Consider the following 17673-nt stretch of genomic DNA (forward strand, 5'->3'; position numbering starts at 1 on the left):
TTTCTCCAAGCAACAGAGAGGGGTAAATAAACTGTAATCAATTTGTTACTGTAAAAGCTCAAAACCAGAAGGTGCCTGGCTTGAGGACTAACAGAACATTAGGAAAATACCTTAGACAATAAAAAATGCTAGGCTAGCATTTAAATTAATCGATAGAGCCCAGGACCTTGGATATGCTTGCCTTGCAACTTATGCAGGTCAGTGTAAAATGGAAATGGGATTGCTCTGCGTTGAGGCACGCAGAGAGGTATCAGAGAATCACTTATTTCAGTTTTGTGTGCTCAGGAGGAATCCATGACACTCAAATGAGAGGTGCTTTGGTGGCAGTAAGGCAGTGATTTTTAAGTGTACTCCTTGTAGCCTATCAACTGCATTCACATGGAATAAGGGACATTATATCGACATTCATAAGCAAATGAGAATTAGTTGTAAGCAAATACGAGGCTGCAAGGTTCAAGTCATGAGTAAGTCACCTCTAGTGAGCTTTTTGACCCCTAAAAATGTGTCTCACATTGTGGCTTTGAGAATAACAGTAGCAGGTCCCCAGCTGTTGGTTGCCATGTCCAGCCAAAAGTACAAAGGGGAGATACTAAGTTTGGCTTATATGCACATAAGACACCAGAACCAGGTTAGGTAGGGCAGTCCATCATTTTGGCATAGCACAGCTGTTCTGCTGCTTTTCCTGGAAGATATGCTCCCTGTGCAGCCGCAGTTTGTCTTATCAGCCCTATGGGCTGGGAGCGGTGAGTTGGCACTATCTTGTCCCACGTGTAGGAAACCCACTTAGAAACTGGTGCTGCAAAGGAGCTGGAAGGTGACACTTGCTCCAGCCATAGCACGGCCAGTACCGTGCAAGACCTGGCTTGGAGGGTGCGCTGAGAGGGACTGTGGTCCCAGGGTGGTCTCTGCATGTCCTGACGGCTCGGCTGTCACCCTGGGTCTCGTAGAGTCCTCACACATCTTCTGAGCTACGCTCTGGGCTGCACCTTCAGAAAGCAAGTTTTGGGAGATACTTAGCATTTCACAGTCTACTGTTCTGGCTGTAGCAACTTGTTGATAAACTGTTGGTCCACAAATGCAGCTAAGCCACAGCGATAAATTTAAAATAGGGGGGGGGGGGGAATGATACATATCCACGCAGATTTCTGCAAAAGAGAATAAATATCCTCAAATATCTTAAAGTGATAGTTTTCACTACACTGAGACCTTACATGCTAAAATTAAGCAAAGTTACAGGTCTTATCAGGCTTGCGCCATTAATATTTATGAAGAGAACAATTTTTAGCAATTGTGAATATGATCTTTCTTTCAGAGAACTTTTTACACTAAGTTCAATGTAACTATTTTTTCATATGGGATGAAATCAGAGTCTGTCCCTCAGAAGACTCAAATACCTGCAAACTCAGGGGTATTATCAAATTTATATACACTTATATTTGAATGAATCACATAGGAAAGTGTCATCAAGGTCCTGTTCACTATTTCCTCTGAATTCCTCCATTAGGAGGTAGCCGAAAGTGTATTTTCAGGTTGGAGTGACTGATTTGCTGGTGGAGCACACATGCTGTCAAGAGCAGCATACATTTGTTGAATGTCATAAATAGTGCAAATCAATTAATTACATAAATAAATAATTATGCTCCTACCAAATCTGTCCAAAGATTAAGGACAGGCTGATAGAACACTATTTCCTGAATATTCAGGCAAATTTAAAGGATTCTTATTTCCTCTAAAATCAGGACATGGTATTATATTTAAATTAGGTTGACTAATACATGTTATTTCTGTGAAAAGCTAACCAACAATAAGCTATGAAAAGCTAACCAACAGTACTGCAATGTCTGATGTTCATCAACGGCAGATTATTGTAACCTAAAACATGAAACTTGTGATAAAAACCTTTCATTTATGCATAAGACTAGTACTACATCTTTTAAATATCCTGCCACAGTTACGGTATTTTCTTGAACACTGCAAGCAGTTAGAAATATTCTTGTCCAGAAATGAGACAAATGTCTATTTCTCTCTTCAATTTATTCCACACTTTTCTGTAATTCTCCCATTATAGTGTTCCTGGATTATTTCTCATCTCTTGATTCATTGCAATTAGGGTCACAGACTTATGGCTCCTTTGGGTCCACCTCATCATCCTTTTCTCAACTCTTTGTTCTTCGCAATGCAATAAAAAGCTAGTTATATTAGGAGAAGAGAAGAGATAGCTACACAGTCACCACCAGCTGTATAGTGCAGAAAAAATTAAGAGCATGTATTAGTTCTGGAATTGCATATGTAGACAGAGAAAAGAGAATGGCATCAGATACTGAAATATCACAGCCGAGATTTAGGCAGAAAAATGGTTTAGTAACAAGTGACATGAAAATGCCATTTCTTCCTCATTGAAAGGTGGTATATCACATTTCTATACTATCTTCCTACTCCAAAATGGAAGAAAACATTCAATTTTAATTTAGAACCAAGAATTCATACGTTGCTAAAGTTGCTGATACCTGTTCTGTCTGATTGCATTCCATTGCATACATTCATTCTTTAATTATATCTCAATTTTAATATTAAACATGTCAAATATGGTTAAATAGCTTAACAAAGCATTTCAGAGAAGGCTAAACACTATGGCCTTTCCATTTTTCCAGTAGTCCTGTTTCAGAAATATCGATTTTGAATAGCAATACATTATTCAGTTAAAAAAATGAGTTAATAGGGCAAATAGGAAACTCCTGACTGTTCCAGTAGTTCCTTACATGACTTTGGATCAACCACTGACTCACCGTGCTTCCCTTCCTCTGCATGTAATACAAGGCAGTGTATCTTTGGGGCAGTGACTGCCTTCCAGTCTGTGTTCTTATAATGGCAATGTTTCTCTGTCACGTTGGATGCCAGTGGGCACTAAGGATGGACCTTACAGTTTGGAATGTGTGAGCTTTCTGAAACCGAGCACTACAGAAGAGTCAGAACTGATGGTTTACTACAGACCAGTTTTTCTAACTTGTCAACTGCCACTGAAGAAGCACAAACAAGGACATCCAATGTTTTAGCAATTTTAATTAAAAATACAATAATGTCACCACTTATTGACAAACGTTGTATCAGCTTGCTGAACACTGCAAGTGGTCTTCTAATAGTATAACATTATTTAGGCTCATAGTTAGGAAAAACTGGGATATATCATGTTGATGCAAATTCATTCACTTTGGAAAAATTAACCTACTTATTATTTCTATTTTATGAGGCAATAACCAAATCAAACATAGCTGTTCAAGCTTTCATTCTAGCCACTCAATAATCTGTTTATTGCTTCAAAAAATAACCTGAATATCATCATCTGATATAACCATCTTGTTGTTAAAGTAGTTAGTAAGCTCTGGGCAAATTCTCAATATCCTTTCCAAACCTGAGCTAAGAAAACTATGTGGTAATGTGAGTATTCATAGCTGAGTGTCTCAGATTCTGGCATACTGAAAGCATATTCCAGTTGCTATGATTTGTCACAAAAATTTAATGCCAGATTCCTAAAGCCAGGTAAAATGCAGATTAAGGGTTTTGGGGAATTCTATCAGGAGTTGTACAGACTACAGTGTTGGGACTACACAAGCTATACAGATTTATTTTCACCAGTTTACCCTCATTGTAGACAAGAGTATCAATAAGGACAATATATATGACTGAAGTCAGAATTAATCACAGTAGAGCTTATGAAGTTTTCAAAGGATTTAATGATCGTAAAGGCATGACAATGATCCTGCATAGTTTTCAGTATACTTGTGTAAAATCTCCCATAGAGTTCACTTTTGTTTTTATGACAGATGTTTTTCAAAGATGTTTGATTGTATAACCAGAGGAACCATAAGTAGGGCTAAAATTAGATCTCTGATAAGATGTAGCTCTTCAAGAATGTGTAACCCCAAATATTTCAGACTTTTCAACTCTTATAAAAAATAGCAAGCTCTGAGGTAAATGTGACTTAAACGGTATCCCACCAAAACCAGTTCCAACTCCTACAGAGAGCAGCAGTTGTTTATAAATATAGATAAGTCATTTTAATAATTTTTTGACAGTGAATTCACAAAAACCAGATTTGAAATATTGCTGAAATGAGAATAATTAAATAAACAATTTGTATTAGAAAAAGAAACACAGAGGAAAATTACTGCAAATGAAATATCTTATTTCAACACATCTGAAACATCCTTTTCAATTTTTTAAATTTGAAATGACATTATATGTTTACAAACTGATCCACATCTTTCAAAAGAAAAAAAACCATAGAATGTTTTATAAAAAGAACTAAGTAGACAAGAGAGAAAATGAAAGTTTGTGGATACAGAATTCAAATCAATTGATGTTGATTCAAAATGAAAATATCTTTTATTTGTAAGAAATCAGAAAATTTTATTTTTCAGTTTCACCCAAATAAAATCTCCTTTCTCCCTTCCTACCTCTCCAAATGTCCTTTCTGACATGGAACGAAACACAAACAGATTAAATAAGTCAGATTCGAAGTGTCAAAAAATCAGTTGTCAATATGGGAAATTTATGTATAAAAAGACCGAAAAATACACTTGAAACGTTAGATCGAACAGATACACTGCGAGACCTTCATGAAACCCAGCTACTCCTGTTTTCTGTGTGCAGAGAGTCTACAGCTTCTGTATACTTAAAATGAACTGTAAATACTCGATCAATGTTTAAAAATGTCTGGATATACAGTAGTGCAGGCAGGGCTTTTACGCAGAGCAGTAGGTTTGACTGAGCCAAGAAATAGCATTCCTGAACATATCTCACGTTCCAACACTGACCATTCCTGGAAGCACTGGATTTACCTTATGTCAAGCATATTACACCTGTGCAGCCCCACCATGGACCTTAGGACAGGCAGCAAGATTCCCAGTGTGTTACTGGGGTAGGTCAAGATTACTTAAGTCTTGGAGCAAACACTGACAGGATCTCCAGAAACTGATTTAGAGAAAATCATTTTAACGTGATGGGATTAGCAAGTAAAATGCTACATTTATTCCCTCAAATGTAACATCATCATACCATCTATTTAACCACCATTGGCTCTGTGTAAAGTGGAATGCAATTATGAGATAACTAAGAGGTTGCCTGTGCTGTTTACATAGCAGGCTAATGCTATTTAAATAGCACACATTTAATTTAGTTTTCTTTCCTAAGTATTACCACACGTACACATCGCATTTATGTTTTCTTTTTTTGCTGCTGATTCTAGGGCAAACTGCTATGCACAATCATAAATCTAACATTATTTTCCCAAAAGGAAACTTTCAGTGAAGAAAGGGGGAAAAAGAGATTCTGAAAATGAAATGTCAGATTTCCAGGCATATTACAGAATTGTTATGAAAAAACAAATTAAAGGCCCGCTTTTTCAACTTCCTGTACTGTTTTGAAAACAGAAAGTATATTTTGATCTGCAGAGATACTTTGTGTTTTGTAGATTTGTTAAAACTTCCTCCCTCTGACCCCTTTCTCTCCTCACCATCTGCAGTGCAGAAGAGAAAGAAAAAGAGCATGTAGGAATTAGAATAGAAGCATAGAATTGTCTAGGTTGGAAGATCATCAAGTCCAACCATCAACCTAATGCTGCCAAAACCACCACTAAACCATGTCCCTCAGCACCACGTCTACCTGTCTTTTAAATACCTCCAGGGATAGCAACTCCACCACTTCCCTGGGCAGCCTGGTCCAATGCTTGACAACCATTTTGGTGAAGAAATTTTTCCTAATATCCACCCTAAACCTCTCCTGTAACTTGAGACCATTTCCTCTTGTTCTATTGCTTGTCACTAACGAGCAGAGGTCGACGTCCACCTTGCCACAACCTCCTTCCAGGTAGTTGTAGAGGGTGATAAGGTCTCCCCTCAGCCTCCTTTTCTCCAGGCTGAACAGCCCCAATTCCCTCAGCTGTTCCTCATAAGACTTGTTCTCCAGACCCTTCACCAGCTTTGTTGCCCTTCTCTGGACATGCTCCACCACTGCAACATCTCTCTCGCAGTGAGGGACCCCAAACCAAACACAGTGCCCGAGGTGGGGCCTCACCAGGGCTGAGTGCGGGGGGGATGATCACTTCCCCAGTCCTGCTCACCACACTGTTCCTGATACAGGCCAGGATGCTGTGGGCCTTCTTGGCCACCTGGGTACACTGCTGGCTCATATTCAGCCAGCTGTCCACCAACACCCCATGGTTGTTTTCTGCCAGGCAGCTTTCCAACCCTTCCTGCTCAAGCCTGTAGCGCTCCATGGGGTTGTTATGACCCAAGTGCAGCACCCGGCACTTAAAAGAGTCAGCCTCAGCCCAAACAGCAAGTCAGATTGGAAGTGGTGGTTTAGTTGGCTAAACTGCAGGGAATGCAGTCCCTCCTGTCCCCCTGGATGAGGAATAACGTTTTCTGATGGGTCCGTGGCTCTAGCAATGACAGTTTCAAATTTCTCATGCTTTTCTTTGCAGCCTCCTGTGCTAAGTACCATTAAGTTCAGGTTTTGTAGCCTGAGCCTATGTAGAAATCTCCATCCTCCTACCTTAACTACGCAGTGCCGGGCAAGACCGATGGCGTGTCTCCAGCAGCAGCTGCAGAGCCATACATCTGTCCTGCGCCCGCTTGGGGCCTGACAGATGGAAGCTGGCTCCTGTTCAGAAGCTGTACAGCAATGCTGGAGTGCTGTTGAACCTAAAGTAGAAATCTTGAAAGGGATAAAGTATATTACCCTGGGCTCGGTGGCATGTTTACAGGGGTTCAAGGGTTCCTGACCAGAGCCAGTCTGTGTTTGCCTGACCGGAATGGGAGCGAGAGAGATATGCCCTATCTGCATCCACCTATGTCAACATGCCCCCTGCATGGCCTTGGAGGGGGGATCAGTTACGTGGTGTGACACAAGGCAATTATTTCATCTAAGGGAGCCCTTTCTTTGGTTGCTTCTATTTTGTTTCGACGAGTTAGAAAAAATAAGTAATTTGTCTCCCAGGATTTATGAATCCTGTCAGCTTTGCAATCAGTGTTTGAATACTCTCCGAATGACATCAGGATTTTATGTCTTGCAAGTCGAGGTGTTGTCAATGCAAAGACACTGGCCCAGAGGCCCAGTCCAAACATATGTTGTTTGGGAAGGGCTCTCAGTAGAGAGAAACTGTTTGTTTTGGTTAGTTTTCCACTCCAGATAAAGCTTTCAGTGGTCTGTTGAGATAGAAATGTTGTCCTGCCAAGTTTAACATTTCCACACCCTTGAGAAATCTGAGATGCTGAGAATCGGGTAGAGAAGTAAATGGCTTGTTTGAACCAACATGGACACAGATCTCCGGTTCCAGGGATACCTACCAGCTTTATGGTTAATGTATGTCAGTTGCCCACTATGTTGTCTTCAAGTTTCATCTGCTTTGTTGCTTTGACACAAAATGCGTCTTTTTCAGAGGCTAAACTCTTCTCCCAGACCTTAAATGCTTGTTTACACACTGGAAAAAACCTTTTGAGGTAAATGGTATACATGCATATTAAGCATTTGTCCTGACAAGGGAAGGCTCATTCTTTGATCAAAGTCCAATTACTTATCCTTGTGCTCCCTATGGCAAAATGTTCATATTTTGAAAGCAGTAAGGCTATATATCTCCCTAACACTTGGATCAGAAAGGAAAAAGAAAAGTCGAAGTGATCTACCTCAAAGGCAAAGTACGTCAGGCAAGAATATTTCCAGAGGATGGGTTTTCTCAAGAGTTTTCACCATACAGGGGGAGAAGTTCAGGTAATGCAAACCTCCATGAAGCCACATCTGTGAGCGTCAGAGAATTTGATCCTGATCCAAGTTTCTGTCAGAATAGTATTAATTCACACAAAATTTTTGTCTTTTGGTTAATGAATAAAGAATCGTAAGGTTGTAAAAATGCTACGTAGAATATCAGGTATTAGTAGTAATCTCTGAATTCCTCTGTTCCTTGGCTTTTTCTGTTTTAATTATTTGACTAAATTCATTCCCCTCTGGATGCTGAAATGTTAAAAGTTCACCTGGTTTCAGAAATATGCTGAACTTTAAAAGAGAGGGCTTGTGACATATCTTAGACAAAGTACCTTGAACGTGGGAGAAAAAACACTTTTCTTCCTTCAAGTGACACTTTATACACATACCCGTTCAACACTGTGGGTCCATCACAAGACTGTTACTTAGGAGAGGTCTCAGGGGCTGAAATACAGACTTCCTGACAGGACAGACAATCTACCTTTACAACAAAGATAGCAAAAGTATTTTGAAGCAAGTTAATGGACACTGTCTCAGCTGAATTATACGCAGATTGTTCAAAACAAAACAAAACAACCCAGTGATTCATGTTTCCAATCTAGAGCAGCAAGTTTTTTTAACATCTAGATTTTTTTCAAAAAGGGAAAAAAACAGAAGTGTAACAGTTCATTGAAAATATTCTGCACTGATATTTATTACTCCATTTGAGCGTGGCCTTCACTGAACATTACTGTGTTGTTGCTAAGAAACGCTGATATATGATACCCAATTATATTACTGACATTGAATTTTTACTCCTTATCATGTTATAGCTTGCTTGAAAACAGCTGCAATTACCCTATGAATGGAAGGAAAGCTAGCAGCGTCTATTCAGTACCTTTTGTATTTTAGTTACAGACTGAAGTCCGTATCTTTTTACTACATGCTTGTAACAGTTCTACAGTATTTCAGTTAAAAGGTATAATACTGAGATTATTGATGATCTGCACCTGCAGCTCCTACACAGACATCAATAAACCAAATGTTCTCTTTGATTTTCACCCAACATATGCCAAGTTGCAGGAACGTTGGTCTTAGGGCTTCTCCATTTTCCATCTTAATATGACAGCCCATTTTGACCTGCAGGTAATAAAATAAGAAGCACTCAAACCCATAGCTAATGTTTTCAAGGCACTTCACATTTCACTTGTTTTCATCTATGCAATTGACAGGTTGAAAGCTGAAAATGAAAGGATGTTTTTTAATACATATTTGTATGTCCCCTGTTGTTTTGTATGGCTTAAAAGTATTTTTCTTCTAAAAGAACCACTCATCCAGTAGTTGATTTATGCCAAATACACACAACTTCTGCCAGGGAAAATGTATCCTCATTTGTACAGACATAACTGTTCAATTATATTATTTTTTATATAAGTACAGAGCGCAGAATCTCCATAGCTGAGACTGGGATCTCAATGCAGCAAGTACTCCAGGAATACACAAGTGGAGAGAGCAGTCCTTTCCTGTAGGGTTTGCACCTCAAAACGGACAAATGTTAAGACAAGCAATGCTAGATTCATGAAGATTTCAGAGAAGAACTTACAATCTAAAACATCTTTGTATGTATGACCTTTAAGCAACTTGCCCATCATTTCTGTATCATCCCATTTGCAGAAATGGAGATAAAACTTTGGGATAGAAATTCTGTTAAAATATCATATAACTGATAATCAGAACAACTGAAGAAAAAAAAAACCCAACCCCAAACCTGAACTTTCAGAGAGACCCTATTAGGATATCAAGATCTAATATCTATAAGGCTTTTAGAATGTGCAAAGCAATCTATGTCATACATTACATACTGAAATATATAGAGGGTGAACAAAGTTATCATGTCACTATATTGATAAAAACCAAATTATTTTGCAGGACATACAAACAACTGAGACATGTAAAGATCAAAAGAAGAGATCAATGCAGTAAATGGAACTACATGTTGTGTGGCCAGAAAAGAAGAAAGAACTGTAAGGATGGTTGGCATATGAAGAAAGATGCAAGAAATGCAGAGGACTGTCTCACATTGCAGGGATCTGTCAGCACTTGGCGTGGACTACAAAGACCAAGAGGAGCTCCACCCACTCACTGAATCTGTGGGAGGAAAAGGGACCACCTTGCAGTGAAAGGCAAAAGGTTGATCAGGATGTAAACTACCAGTAGAGTAATGCCAAATGGTATCTTGTTATAAACTTGCCTGAAGAAAGGTCATGGAACCTGGAACAGAAACAAGTAAAACTCTCTTTACAGTGACAAGCTTAACCTTACCTAAAAACACAGCTAAATAACAAATAGGAAAAGAAGAACAACAATAAATGCTAAAAATTTACGCCTTTTCAGCCTCGTGAAGAGGTTCAAAACCAAATGGAAGAGTTCCAGGCTATCTTCTGAGGACGAGGGACACACCCAGCACAGTACAGTGTAAAACGAAAGGAATTTAGCTCCTCCACCATGACTTCTGGGAAATTCCACGGAAGTTGACAGTAGGAGCAGGTAAACTCATTGTGTTTGCAATCACAGAGCACATTAAACCAGAATACTTTAATGAAACAAAACAATGGGCCATTATAAATCCCAAATACCAGATTATCAGATCACATACCACACCATGTGGTACATCCACCCACTTTTTAGAGAATAACATATTATGTTACTCTATTTCCACTCCCAAATCTGCCACGATGACCCTTATCTCTTCCCTCTTGAAATCCTGTTTCCCTTCCTTCTTCTGTTTCCTATTGCAAATGACCCCACGGAACACCATGTTTCCTGTTTCCCATTTCTTTGGCCTGAGTACTGAAAGTCAGCGCAAACTTTTTAGCCTTTGTTGTGGGCTGAAATATACCCTGTACTCCGCTCAGCTGTCTGACTTGCTAATGAGACCATACACACCTTCTGGTTTGCAGCAGCATTCATGAGTCCATGTGTGCCTTTTGGCAAGGAATTGCATGCATAGTGATTGGCAGCTACCTAGTGGGGAGGCAAGAGCCTTCTGAAGTTTATTGTATTTGTTTGCCTAGAAAGTTACAGAAGAAAGGTATTAAGACAATCTGGACTGATATACTCCAGTTGCTTTTATAATTGCTTCCCTGACTTTGATTATTAATTCTTAAAAATTTCTTCTAAAGCATACCATAAAGTCAGTCATACAGGTATGTATTCATAGAATCATAGAATGGTTTAGGTTGGGAGGGACCTTGAAGATCATCAAGTTCCAAGCCCCCCAGCCATGGACAGGGACACCTCCCACTAGACCAGGTTGCTCAAAGCCCCATCCAACCTGGCCTTGAACACCTCCAGATCGAAAGACTTGTTATTAATTCTGTAACTGTAATGAAATGTACTACAACATTTCATTTCGCAAGAGTTAGCTTATTAACTGCATTTCTCATAAATAAAATTCTTTGTTTTCCTCCTTGCCTGCAAAGAAGATTTGCTGGTCATTTCTCTCTCAGCAATGAGAATATCATTTTTTGGTTTAGTAGTCATTATCACAACAGACCAATAGACCTTAGAGGTTTTGAATGTTTTTCTTGATAGTCTACATTGTTTTCTACTTTCCTAATTTATTCTTGTTAAAACATGTATATGCATTTAATTGTTAACCTTCCTTGGGATGTAATACAGAAACCCTTTAAGTCAATGGCAAAATTGTGATTAACTTAAATAAATTTTAATCTTGTTCTTCGAAGCTTTGAAACATGAATAGGCAGCTGTTATCATGCCAGGCATTCCTACTTGATTACAAGGAGAGAGAAAAAAAGCATGAGAATTGGTTAGATTCTGCTGTGCAGTCTGGATTTTCCTTAAAGAATGTGCCGATGCTCAGTATTTTAGAAACTTGGGATACCTACAGATAGGCTTCAATATTGTTTTGGGATTCTGTGTTTTGAGACTACTGAATGTTTATATATGGAATTACATTCTTAGTGCTTCCTGAGTTTGTAACAAACAAACAAACAAAAAAACCCACAGAAACCAAACACAAAACACACACACACAAGTCTCTCGCCCCAAACCCAGTATTTGTATTTCACTAGTCTCAGATTTCTCAAATCTACACCAGAACATAAACGTGAAGAAAGACCTCCACAGATCAGAAATGAGGAATCCTTGGCCTTAAACACTAAGTATTTCTCAAGCTAACAAAAATACAAAATTAAAAGAGGATGAAAAATGTCAGCTGGAAGTAAATGATATAAATCTTGTTTAAGTGAAAACACAGTGTAGAGAGAAATATCAGCAAGTTACGTGGTATTCTCAAACAGAGTGGGACAGATGTTATGAGACCACTGCAGTGCTTTCAACAAAGTTTCTATTAACTCCAAAAGAATTTATTTATAAAAACATTTTTATTTTGATTCTCTTGGTCCTGATATTAGACATCTACCATAGGCATGAATCTTGCAGTTTGCAAGAACACTACGATAGTAAATCCAAGGGAGGCAGGAACTATCCAATTTATCTGCTAGTATTTAGTTTTTCTGTTTGGAGGCTGCTGAATTTACAGTCCTTGCAATCTCTGCACAACACAAGTCTGGAGGCAGCACAATCAGAAGGCACTGCTCGTCTTAGCCAATGTCTCAGCTGAACTTTAGGCTTCCTAGAGTTTGATTCAGAACGTGCCTGGAAGTACCTAATTTTATGTTCATTGGCTTAAAACTTTCCTTAGAATCAGTCCTAGCTGTGATTCTTTAGAGAGAAGTTTCTGCACCTTGGTTTTGCCAAGGTTCAATAATGTGTGCCTGTCAGACTAGGTTCCAGGCAACAAAAGGCTGAAGAAACCCTTGCTTGCCTTTTCACTCGGCTCAAAGATTGGACCAACAGTCAGAAGGCAGGAGATTTGGATTTACTTCCTTGTCTTCCAGGATGGATCCTAACATACATATTCTACCTCCTAAAAGAAAACCCCAATTTGTAGGTGCTGGAATGGAAGTCCGTTCTGTCCTCCCTCACTTTATGTGGAGTTATTTCCATTCATTGGAAATGGTAAGGCTTTTCATGACTTCATGATCTAGTCGCTAGAGCACTTCCCTGACACAAGGGAGAGCTGAAGTTCTATTACTGTTCTAATTAATGTTTCATTATCTGTATTAAATGCTCTGTGGCATACAGACAGTAAAGGCTAGTCTTCAGCTTCAAGAAAGAAATCAAAACTCTCTTACTCCTAATCCGTTCAACTCCAGTGTAGCTCAAATTCCAGAAGCAGAAATGTCATTGTGGTTTGCTTGCAATATGGATCAAGAAAGCATCATCATCACCCACTTCTGGAAGAAAGGACTACTTCTTCCTCACTTAGCAAGAGAATGGACATAGGAACAGTGGAGGAAGGCTTAGACCACAAATTCTTAGTGGACAGAAGCTCGTCCATGAATATTAAACTGCCTATGACCCAAAAAGTATGAAACTTAATGAATGCTGGTGTTTTGGGTTTTTTTTTTAGACTTCATCGGGTGATTACTCACCTGGTGTGCTGGTTCTTTTGGATGCCTTTCGTAAGAATCTTAATATTTGTACATGTTGTTTACAGAGATTAAAAGCCAAAGACAGAGATATGGAGTATACTTCTGAGACCAGATACCTGCTGTGCTCTGCACTGTGATGACTGGATACCTTTTGACTATAGACCTTACATAAATCAAAGATAATTGAAAAGTGAGTGGTAAGGTAAAAAAGCCTAAACATACTATCTCAAAATTTTTCTTTTGATCATCAGTAGTGACTTACAGATGGGAAGGGAAAAGATCATTTTAGAAGAACAAAAAGGTTTTGAAGAGGATATGAAAGCCAGAGATGTTGGAGGCAAAATGAGAAAGGAAGATATCTTTGGGAAAATTTTATTTCTCTAAAATTTGGAGGTAGGAAGAGGAGTTAAAAAAGCAAAGCCAAACTTCTTTTATTACTTTTAATGTTAATTTAGTATCATGTTGAAGTAGGATCCCTGGCCTGACAAAATCCCTGGAATTAGCCCTGTAACTCTGATTTTCCTCTTTATTAGATATGTCACCTTCCATACGTCATCTTCTATGCTAAAGAAGGTAGAAATAAATCATGAAGGAGGGTTCTGGCCTGCAGAGCATCAAAGGTGGTCTGTCGCACAAGGTGGAAATTTAAATCAAAGATCCCAAATATTTATACACAGAAGTAAGCAAACAAAACAGGAAAAATAAAGTATAAACAAGCATTCAAAGTTCTGCCTAGGATGTATTTGGTTACAGAAGAAAAGCATGATAAGAACCTGGCACAAAATGGTGTGTCTATGTTTGTGCAAAAGAAAAAGGCTGAAATTCTGCATATGCATATGATTTGCATATGAAAACAACACTTGGCATAGCAGGTGCCAGACCTGCTGATATAGTACAATACACCCAGGAAGTTACTTAGGGTTGCTAGGATAAGGTGGAACATTTTGTTGATTTTGTGGAAGTGTTAACCTCTTCACTTATTCTGTGTATGCCTAGTTTGAAACAACATGAATTAATCATCCCCAGTTAATAACTTGAGCTCATCCATTTATTTGTATGAATGGTTTCAGTGCCTTCTTATTATTTTTATTTCCTCGTCCTAGTCACCTCATCTAAAGGTGTTTAGTTTTTTCCAGTCTTTCAGCAAATGCAACAAGTTATTATTTCCAAATCAGAAGCTGGTAATGATGATCCTGTCTTCATGGATGTAGTTTAATATTGTTACAGGGTGAGCGGAACACCAGAACTTCTGTTTTTCTCTCCTGGATGACTGGGAACGGATATTACATCTTTGACCCTCTCTAGATTATATCACGCCATCCAACAAGCACTTGACTAAATTTCTGGGCTGGCCCTTCCATTTGTCAAGGGTTATCCACCAGGTCCCAGGAAGTGCAGTGGTTCCAAGCACTTTTCTTCTGGATCCTGTGACAGTAAATGGTAAAGAAAAGAAGAAGGATGAACAGTTTTTTTCTTACAGCGATCAGAAAAAGGCAGTGACTGTGCTGCTTCTTAGGCACTAAGGCAGTTTATACCAAGCCCAGTGGAGTAAGGGCAGGTGGTGGAATTTCCCCGTGAACTCCAAGTTGTTATGGCTCCCATGCCCTGCACTTAAGCACAAAGCAATCTTCTTCAATCTGCCTTCTCTAGCATGAACACACAACAGTTTATTAGAAGCCCTTATAAAACATTCTATCGACAATCTATTCAATATAATCTTTTCCCAGGAAAAGATAAAAAGAACTTGCCACTGGTGAGAGTCATTACTTATATTGTTTATAAGCCAGTAGAAGACACTCCTATACAATTTGTTGTCAAAATGGCATAATAAAGGCAAACAAAAGGGTTTCTTTTTTGTTGTTGTTAAGTTGGATAAATTGAATAATTTCTAAAATGTGTCAGAACAGAGAAGTAAAGAAGACCAACCCAAGGGGCTGATGTGTTCCTAATTGAGCTGGGGCTGTCAGACGCCTCTGTGTTATACACAGCTGGAAATGTAGTTGCCCTTGGCTTTGAGGTGGTCAGTATGAAGACATGGTTTCTGGAAACACTGACGCCTCAGGAACTGCCAGCTCCCCAGCTCCCCACAGCAAATTTGACATATGAGTTTTCCTGGGAACCCAGGTTATACTTCAGCAACAGCTATTAGAAGGGGAACATGTCTGTGGAGCATTTAGCTTTTAATGGAGTGTTATGCATATGACTTTTGGCTTTCAACAAAAATCCAGTGCAACAAAACTGTAAGCAGTTCTAATTGGGACCTGAAAAAAAAAAAAAAAAAGAAAGAAAAAGACGAACATAACTCATTCTCACTGAGCTGGCCTTTAAGCTGGTCGTTAAGCTGGTTTAGTCCCAAAGGCACCTGTTGGCATGTCCTGGAAGTCTTCATGTTTCTGACGTTTTGTTCCAATATAAGAAAATGAATTCCAGAAAGACAATTCCAGACCGGCAATATCTTGCTGAGAGATTTGCTGCTTTCCTCTCAAGCAGCCTACTGTCTTCCAGTGCCTGAGCTGATATCAAATTAGAGAATGGTTCAGAGAAAGAACCAGGTAAAGGAGCCAAGCATTACAATAGTCTGAAGCTCACATTTTCAAGAATTTGTTATTTAAGACCAGGCCTGATTACTAACAGACCTCAGTTTCTACTCAGGCAACTCCATAAGGTGGAGGTTGCAAGAGAACTCAGTGCCATGGATGTCACCAAGGAAATAAAATACTCCTGTGTTTGTGGGTGTTGAACTCTTGTATGAAGTTGTGCTTTAAAGCCTGTCGTGGTTTGCACCGAACTAGCCACTGGGTGACAGACAGATGGTGCCCCCTGCCTCTCTTCAAAGACAGAGGCGGGAGAGAGAGAGAGAGAGACTTATGAGTTCAGAAGGAACTAAACTACTTTAATGAAATATTAATAATAAAATAAAAAGGAAATAATGAAATATATAGAAAACCGTATCGTATCGTATCAAGTTCCCAGGATGACAATCACGTCACCATCTAGCACTGGGGAAGTCCCAGACTGGACTCAGTGACAGATGGGAGCTGGATTATGGATCTGGATTCCTGATCAGGATCAAAGGCAGATGAACAGACAGAGTCCTCCTGGGACAGCGGCCACTGAAGAAAGAGGGCTGACCCTTTGATCCCTCAGCTTTTATACTGAGCATGAGACAGATGGGATGGAATACCCCATTGGTCAGTTTTGGGTCACCTGTCCTGTCTGCTCCTCCCCACAGGTGGGACCCCTCTACACTTTTCTGCTTCCGACCCTCCAAAGGGGCAAATAACAAAGTTATCTGCCCTTCGGGGTTACAGCAATAAGTATAAGCAAGAGCCTCTCTGCATACCATGCCTGGGCATCAGCTATAAACAGAGGTCTGATCACTCTGAGACCGAACAGTGTCTGCACAATGTGCTGTTAATTTCAGTAGTTAGAAGTGGCCTAGCTAAAAGGTAAAGTTCCTTAACAAAATTGGTCCTGTTTTGCCTCAAACCAGGACAAAGCCACAAAGTCAAAATCAGCACTTTTGAAGTCTAAAATGATAGCAACAATGAAATAGCCTCATCACAACCTTTTAAACCATCACAGTGCTTTTGGCTGTGCACACTGAAGGCTCTGGTTATTGTGGTTCAAAAGTCATAGAAGAACGAATTCAGTCTTGCACTCTTATAGATTTGTATCAGTCAACAAAATGTATCTTAATTAATATGACGCCTCCAATATTTTAAAAAATATTAAGTGGATTTAAATGTTTTGGAATGTTAAAGAGCCACATGAAAGCATACTAGTGCTCAGTGCTGGCCTGAGGAAGATACGGCACCGTAGAAATATAGAAATAGTAAATAACTAAATAGTAAATAACTAAAATTGAAGTAAAAAGATTGTTGATTTTGACTTCCCTTTATATTCTATCAGGTGGAACAGAATAATGCCACTGTAAAATGAAATTCTACAGTCTGAGAGCCATCCCCTTTTTTAAAGGGTGATATTTTATCATGAATATTTAGGCATCCAAATATCTGAGACACCTAAAATCTCTTCAGACTCCCACTCTAGTGCTACTGAACCATAAAAGTGTCTAAAATCGTTAGCTGCACAGCTTTGACATTCAAAATACCATGTGTCTAAAGTATATTTGTAGGCATCCCCAAACACTTTCTTAACTGGAGAAGGAATATTAGACGGAATATTAGCTATTGCGTCCTGTAGGAATCCAACGACAAGTTGGTCCTTGGCCAGCCTCTGTGTAGGGACTCAGCCCAGATCTTCAAGCTCTGTGTATGCATTTTGTTCAACTGCTCTTCATATAAACGATACATGTTTTCAGTGGGAAATGGAGGCCTATCCATGTCTCTGCCAGCTGGGAGGGCAAGTCATGTTGATATTCTGTCTTTTACTTTCATCTACCAGTTGTTTCAGA

Source organism: Charadrius vociferus, unplaced genomic scaffold, assembly GCF_000708025.1.
Source record: "Charadrius vociferus isolate BGI_N301 unplaced genomic scaffold, ASM70802v2 scaffold450, whole genome shotgun sequence".
NCBI classification, from domain to species: Eukaryota; Metazoa; Chordata; class Aves; order Charadriiformes; family Charadriidae; genus Charadrius; species Charadrius vociferus.